Source organism: Protobothrops mucrosquamatus, unplaced genomic scaffold, assembly GCF_001527695.2.
Source record: "Protobothrops mucrosquamatus isolate PMUCROS unplaced genomic scaffold, P.Mucros_1.0 scaffold13730, whole genome shotgun sequence".
Lineage (NCBI taxonomy): Eukaryota > Metazoa > Chordata > Lepidosauria > Squamata > Viperidae > Protobothrops > Protobothrops mucrosquamatus.
This window is the reverse complement of record NW_015399501.1, coordinates 1-6,579: the sequence shown is the minus strand read 5'-3', so window position 1 is coordinate 6,579 and position 6,579 is coordinate 1. Positions and strand designations below refer to the sequence as shown.

The window sequence follows — 6,579 nt, the reverse complement described above, 5'->3', positions numbered from 1 at the left end:
AACGCCGGCATGGCAGCGGGTCCCGGGGACAGCCCCGCCCCTCCGCTCCGACGGCCACGCCCCCTCGCTCGCCTGGGAAGCTAAGAGTGCGGATGCCTAGAGCGGCGGGGCCGCGGCGGCGGCGCGCGCCCAAGGACAAAGCGGGCGAGCGTTGGCGCGCGTGCGCAGAAGAGGGAGAGGTCCGTCCCCTGGAAGCGGACGGGTTGAGGAGGAGGAGGAAAGGAAGGTGAGGTGATCCGCCTCGGAGCTCGTGCGGGCCGCCGCCGTCGCCGTCGCCATGTCCCGCTACCGCTTGGGAGCCGCCCTGCTGCGGGCGGTGGGCCCAAGGTCGCGTTTCCTGCAGGGGCCAGGTGAGCGGAGCATCGCCGGGCGGGGGAGAACCTGGAAAGGGATCGAGGGGGAGGGGCTTGTCGAGGGGGAGGGGCTTGTGCGGAAGCCTGGACTTCCCCCCCCTCCCCGTGTCCTGCCCTCTATGACAGTGAGGGGGGGGGTCGTCTGGGCGGGCGAGGTTCTCTAGTCCGGGAGCCCCATCCCCTTCTTTAATTGACCCATTTGCTCGTCCCAACCCCCCCCCCAAAGCCCCGGACCCCCCGCCATGCAGGGACCTCCAGTGGCCGCGAGTTCCGCAGGAGCCGCTGAAGGGATTGGCTGCCCGTCGCCAAGGTCGTGACAGGCGCAGGGAGGGAAGCGGGTGCCCTTCCGCCCAGGCAGCTTCGCCCCGCCGATCCCGCGCCCTTCCCGGGGAGGAAGCTGGAGAAAGGCGGCGGGGGGGGGGAGCCCGCTTCTAATGGAGACGGCTTGTGTCTTAGGGGACTACTTGTAGAACTGCTTGATTAAATGTGGACCTTCAGGAATTGTTCCTTAAGGAACTTCAAATCCAGATCAACAGAACTAGAAGAACTGTTTCTTCTTTCTCATTTCCTCCATTATGAAAACACGATTGCTGATGATACCTTCAGGGTATTGTTTAGAAGAAATCGTTTGTACTCTTCACAGGATAAAAAAAAAAAAGACAGAACAAAATCTAAATCCCCATTCAGATAAAATGTAAGCAGTTACTAGTACTAATAAAAAGAAAACACGGGTCTGAGTAGCTAAAAAGATGTCCTTCCTTCTCCCGGATGGCCGGAGGGGAGGAAGGAGCAGCCCCGGAGGGCGCCAGGTTGGAGGTTGGGGGGGGGGGTCTCCTTGCACAACGGGACGTCCTGGTCTGACTTTTAAAATTAAAATTTAATTTTTTAAAAAAAATTAAAGTTGTATGTTTTGCAAAAATTAAGATGACTGCTCATTCCGAGGGACGTCCCCACAACCCCTCCCCCAGTACTGGATTAAAGAGCTGAGATTAAACTAAATTTCTGAGGATTGGGAAGAAGGGGCATCTGAACGCTGTCCCGGAGGAGGGGAGACGGAGCCTGAAAAAGCAAGTTTCTCTGGCCCTTTGGGTGGCAGTCTCTGATCAAGGGGACGTAGGAAGAGCCTGCCCGACTAGATCGAACTGGAGGGCCGATATTTATCACATTTATTTACCGCCCATCTTGGGATTCAGGCGACTCCGAGCGGCTTACATCAGGATGAAAAGATATGCTGTATATAACAAGGATTGTAAATATAAAAATGAATCAAAATTACAAAACTTAAAAGTGAGCTAAAATACAAGGGTTTGGAGGGGAAGCGGTGTGTGTGTGTGTGTCTCCTCTATTAGTGTATCAGTCCCCTCCAGCCAGCAGCTTCTCCTTCAGGACCCCAAGTTTTACTCACTGTCCAGAACCAAGTTTTAAAGACTTTTCTGAAGGCTAAAAGAGGGAGATATTACCCAGAAAGTTGTCCTTTTCTAACGTGGCGCCTACCTGACCACTGTGTGATGTCAACCACTGTCAACTGGTTGTAATGGGAGCAGAGTCTGCTCGTGTGCGGCTTGGCCTTGTTCTCATCCATGGCCTATTAAAGTGCATCATTGACACTCTTCCCTTCTCATAAATTGTGTTCCCAGGCCTCTTTCAGCAATGGAAGGCTCCCTCAGAAGGACAACCCTGCAGGCAAATGGCCACCTCTAGTCTTGCATGGCGCTACAACAAAACTCTCTACACCACCGTGGCATTGAGCATCTTTGCAGCTGGAAATGCGTACTATGTAAGTAGAGAGGCTGACCTAGAACAGAAATCCAGTCTCCTCTAACACACTGGTTACCGTAACCTGTACTCCTGCTTACTATGGGTAGTCCCCCCCCCCCCGTTTCTCTGCAGAATATTAAGAGGAAGCTTAAAACCTAAGAAGCCAGTGGTGGGCTTGGCTCAGATGTACCCTTTCTCCTTTCATTCTTTCAATTAATTTCCTGGAAGACATGCAGAAAATGAAATAATGCCTTCTCACCATCTGGTGTATAAAAATCAACTTGCAGTCCTAGATGTTTGCAGCAACCAGATCCCCGGATTACAGAGACACTAGAATAATCAGTTTTCATTCTTTTTAGACTCTGGTGTTGTGCACTTTGGAAATCTCAGTTGGCTATGGCCCTGACATTGGCAACAAGAATCCAAGTGTGCTACTTCATTATGCAGGGAGTGTTCATCACGGATTGAGTCTGGAAGGGTGATGGCATGGTTTTGTGGACATTGGGCCTTTTCGTGTCCACCAAGGAAGATGTATTCTCATCATTCAACTCAATCTCAGGTCGAAGCAGACTTTTAAAGGATTGCTGTAGGCTTATGGCAAGCTTCTTTATCCCAGCTCAGTTTATTGCTGGTTGTCATTCAACCCAAAACCGTTTTTAACTTAGAGAAATTGGTATGGATTGACAAAACACAAAGTGACCGTTACTTTTTCAAGCTGTCCATCGCACTCTCTGCGTAGGCAAGGGGATGGAGACTGAACAGTTTTAAAGAAGTGTTCACACAACCACACTGGAAAAAAATCTACCTTTCAGATCATAAATTTGCCATCTATTTGAAGCAGCTTAAGAACAGTTTCTGTTTGTAGAAATTTCTGTGCTTCTCCATCTGCTTATTTGTTAGAGACTGAAATATTTTTATTTCTAAAATAGAGCTATTTTAGCTATAGCAAAATGCAAACTTGAAAAAAATGGGAGTTTTCCCCCTGCTCCCTAATAGTGTTATGTTAAATATTACCTTTTTGGTTACACAGGGATATGAAATTTTGAGGAGGGCTCGACAGCGTGATGTGGACCGTGCAGAGAGGTATGCGCGCATGGATGCCCAGATCAAGGCACGTCACTATTAAGGTAAGAGTGAAGCTGTAGCAGATTGGCGTTTATACTTGGATACTCCGAGGAGGAACTGTTAAACGGCTTTTTGTAGACTAAGTATGCAAATTTCTAGGGACTGGTGATCTCTAACTGTAATAGGGCGAGGACCAACATTTGGCGTGGTTCTGGAGGAATTAACACCGAGGGATTTAGGTGTGAAATATTTAGTGCTTTGGAGCTTTGCCATACTATATGTGCCATTTATTGAGTTCAGTAAGGTGAAAGATGTCCAACTTCCTGTGGAAGTTCATGTAGAATTATTTAATTCCTGCGTGCTATGTTACCAATTAATTTACAACCATATTTTTCAAATGCAGCATGTTTATCTTTTTTTTTAATCCCATTTCATTTGTCCTACTCTTTTTTCCCCATCTCCCTCTGCAATATTTATATATCTTGAGTTTTTAATAAAAGTTTGAAGAACCTGCCTGTACAAATATATCCGCTGTCAGGCAAATACTTTGTGAAATTTTATCATTCCTTGTGAGCAAAAAAAAAATAAAATCAACAAGAGCCAAGAATTTTATAGCATTCATAAACTTAAAGACACGTAAGTAAAACTGGCATTTGATCAGTTAATAAGAAATCTGTAAAAATCATATTCTCTTACTAGTTGCAGGTTGGTTGACTTTCTAATCTTCTTCCAGGAGCTTGACAGCACCAGAAGTAATATCAACTAAAGCCACATCCAATTACTCATCTCCCCTGGCTCTTCACTGTGGTAAATAAATCAATTAATATGGGGAATGTAACTCCAGAATACAGAAACAGCCATGAAGATCAGTTGAGTACTGCAATCAAAGATTTGGTGGCAGTTTCCTTACTTTAAGCATAAAACTTTTCGCAGTGACACAATTATATTTAGAAGCAGTGTCAAGTAATAAAAACATGTGGAAAGAACAAAGAATCCTGTGGTATGTTACAGTGCGAGAAGATGTGGCTGTAATTGTGGATTATTTTTCTCTCTTAGCCTCTACATTTTGTCGTCTATAAAGATGGAGACATAAATATGTATGAATAGAAAGCACAGAAAAGCCTCTTGTACAGCAGTAGGGGAAAAATGGCTACTTGGCTTTTATTCCCACTGTCAAAACAATAACTTCAGTATCTCCCTTTAGCTCTGTTGTTTCACTCATATGAAACGAATCATTATGGAGATTTTTTTTTCTCCTTGTATAAATGCTTGATATTTTATTAACAAAACATTCTCCACCCACCAGTTTTTTTGGGAGAGTTGGGGAAGCTACGGAGGATTTCTGAAAAAGGTTTACTTGATGTATTAAGCTAAGGTTTGTTTGATCACTTTTTTTACTGATACAACATAACCAGATGGGATCGTATTACATGCTAAACCATAACCATTCATACAACATACTGAGCCAAATTCAAATCAGTGGTGAATCAGTTTCTTCCACATTCCGATCAATTTAATCCAGATTAAACATTTCTTCTGCCCCCCCTCCCATCAGCCCTTTCAGGGCCAAATGTCAAAAGGGCACCAGCAAGGTGACCCGAATGGGTTTTCGTCAATCAGCCTTGCCTTCAACTACAATTGGATTAATTGGGTATGTCTAGTTTAACAAAGAGAAGGACGAGGGGGGACATGATAGCAGTGTTCCAGTATCTCAGGGGCTGCCCCAAAGAAGAGGGAGTCAAGCTATTCTCCAAAGTGCCTGAAGGTAGGACAAGAAACAATGGATGGAAACTAACCAAAGAGAGAAGCAACCTAGAACTAAGGAGAAACTTCCTGACAGTGAGAACAATCAACCAGTGGAACAACCTGCCTCCAGAAGCGATGAATGCGCCAACACTGGAAGTTTTTAAGAAGAGACTGGACAGCCATTTGTCCGAAATGGTATAGGGTTTCCTGCCTCAGCAGGAGGTTGGACTAGATGACCTCCAAAGTCCCTTCCAACTTTATCATTATTATTATTATTGATGAGCTGAAGTCCTTTTTTCTTTGCACCAAAATTCACCACCGCCCACACCCCAGGACTGTACACACTGCATTGCAACTGCGTTATACCAAGTGGACCAAGGAGACTCAGGTCTTTGCTTCTCCATTTATAGGTCTTCCTGTTAGAAAGGATGCTATTTTTGCAAGCCCTGCACTTCAAGCAAACATGCTTACCAAGTTCCCCTGATTCCCTAAGGTAGGGGTAGACAACCTTATGACTCGTGGACTTCAACTCCCAGAATTCCCGAGCCACCACGAGTCATAAAAGAGCCCAGGTTGCCTACCCCTGCCCTAAGGCTTCATCCACGTTGGTCTAAATTTCACCCAGGAGTTTCTAGCCGACTCCCTCTGGCTCCCTTGCTTCCAAATACAGACACGCGTCTGCAAAAAACCCCTGAGCTCTCGTGCACACGACTCCCCAGCCGTTCCTCGCAACCCAGCAGCTCCCGGTGCCGTTGCAGAGCATCAAGCCGAGCACCGCCGAGTAGAGAGAGAGAGAGAGGACCGTTGCGGGGCGGGCCCGTTCACGCAGAGGTCCCGCAGGAACTCCGGCGGAGACCCCCCCCGCCCGTCTCCGCGAAGCGCCGCACGCGGCACGACCGAGGAAGGGCAAACGCGAGCCAGCCACGCCCCTTCGCCACGCCCCCTCGGGCGTAGAGAACGAAGGCCTAGAACGGCGACGGTGCCGGGCGTCGCGCGCGTGGCCGGCCGTGCGCGTGCGCAGAAGGGGGGGAAAAAGTCCTACCGGGAGGGACGGGGACGGCGAGCCGGGGGTGGCCGCTCGAGCACGCTGGGAGCCCGCAGCCCCGGCCGTCATGTTCCGCTGCCGTCTCAGCGCGCGGGTGGCGCAGGTGCTCGGCCGAAGGTCGCGTTTTGTGGCGGGGCCAGGTGAGGGGGGCTTGGCTGGGAGGGGGCGAGTCGGAGAAATCGGGGGGGGGGCAGGAGCCGCGGAAGCCCCTCGCCCTCCCTCCCTCCCTCCCTCGGAGGGGCTCACCGGGGCGGGGAGGATTCACTAGCCCGGGAGCTCCATCCCCGTCTTTAGCGGTCCTCGTGTGCTCATCCCAGCCCCCCGCCCGCAGGGACCCCCCCCCTCTCCCGAGCGAACCCCGATAAAGGCGCCGATCCTCCAGTGGCCGCGAGTTCCGTAGGAGCCGCTGAAGGGCCTGGCTGCCCGTCGTGACAGGCGCCAAGGTCGTGCCAGGCGCAGGGAGGGAAGCGGGTGCCCTTCCGCCGGGGCTGCTTCGCCCCGCCGATCCCGCGCCTTTCCCGGGGAGGAAGCTGGAGAAAGGCGGCGGGGGGGGGGGAGCCCGCTTTGGGCGGGGGCTCTGCGGGTGGCCGGAGGGGGGGGAGTGGAGCAGCC

The 6,579-nt window shown here is 50.0% G+C and overlaps 1 long non-coding RNA gene across 1 annotated transcript; it reads left to right on the top strand.

Annotated features, from left to right (window-relative positions):
* The first annotated feature begins 215 nt into the window (after window positions 1-215).
* LOC107301510 lies at window positions 216-4,154 on the top strand. Its single transcript, XR_001549302.2, has 4 exons — window positions 216-350; window positions 1,991-2,130; window positions 3,142-3,238; window positions 3,910-4,154. It is a non-coding gene; the product is annotated as an uncharacterized LOC107301510 (long non-coding RNA).
* The last annotated feature ends 2,425 nt before the right edge of the window (window positions 4,155-6,579 follow it).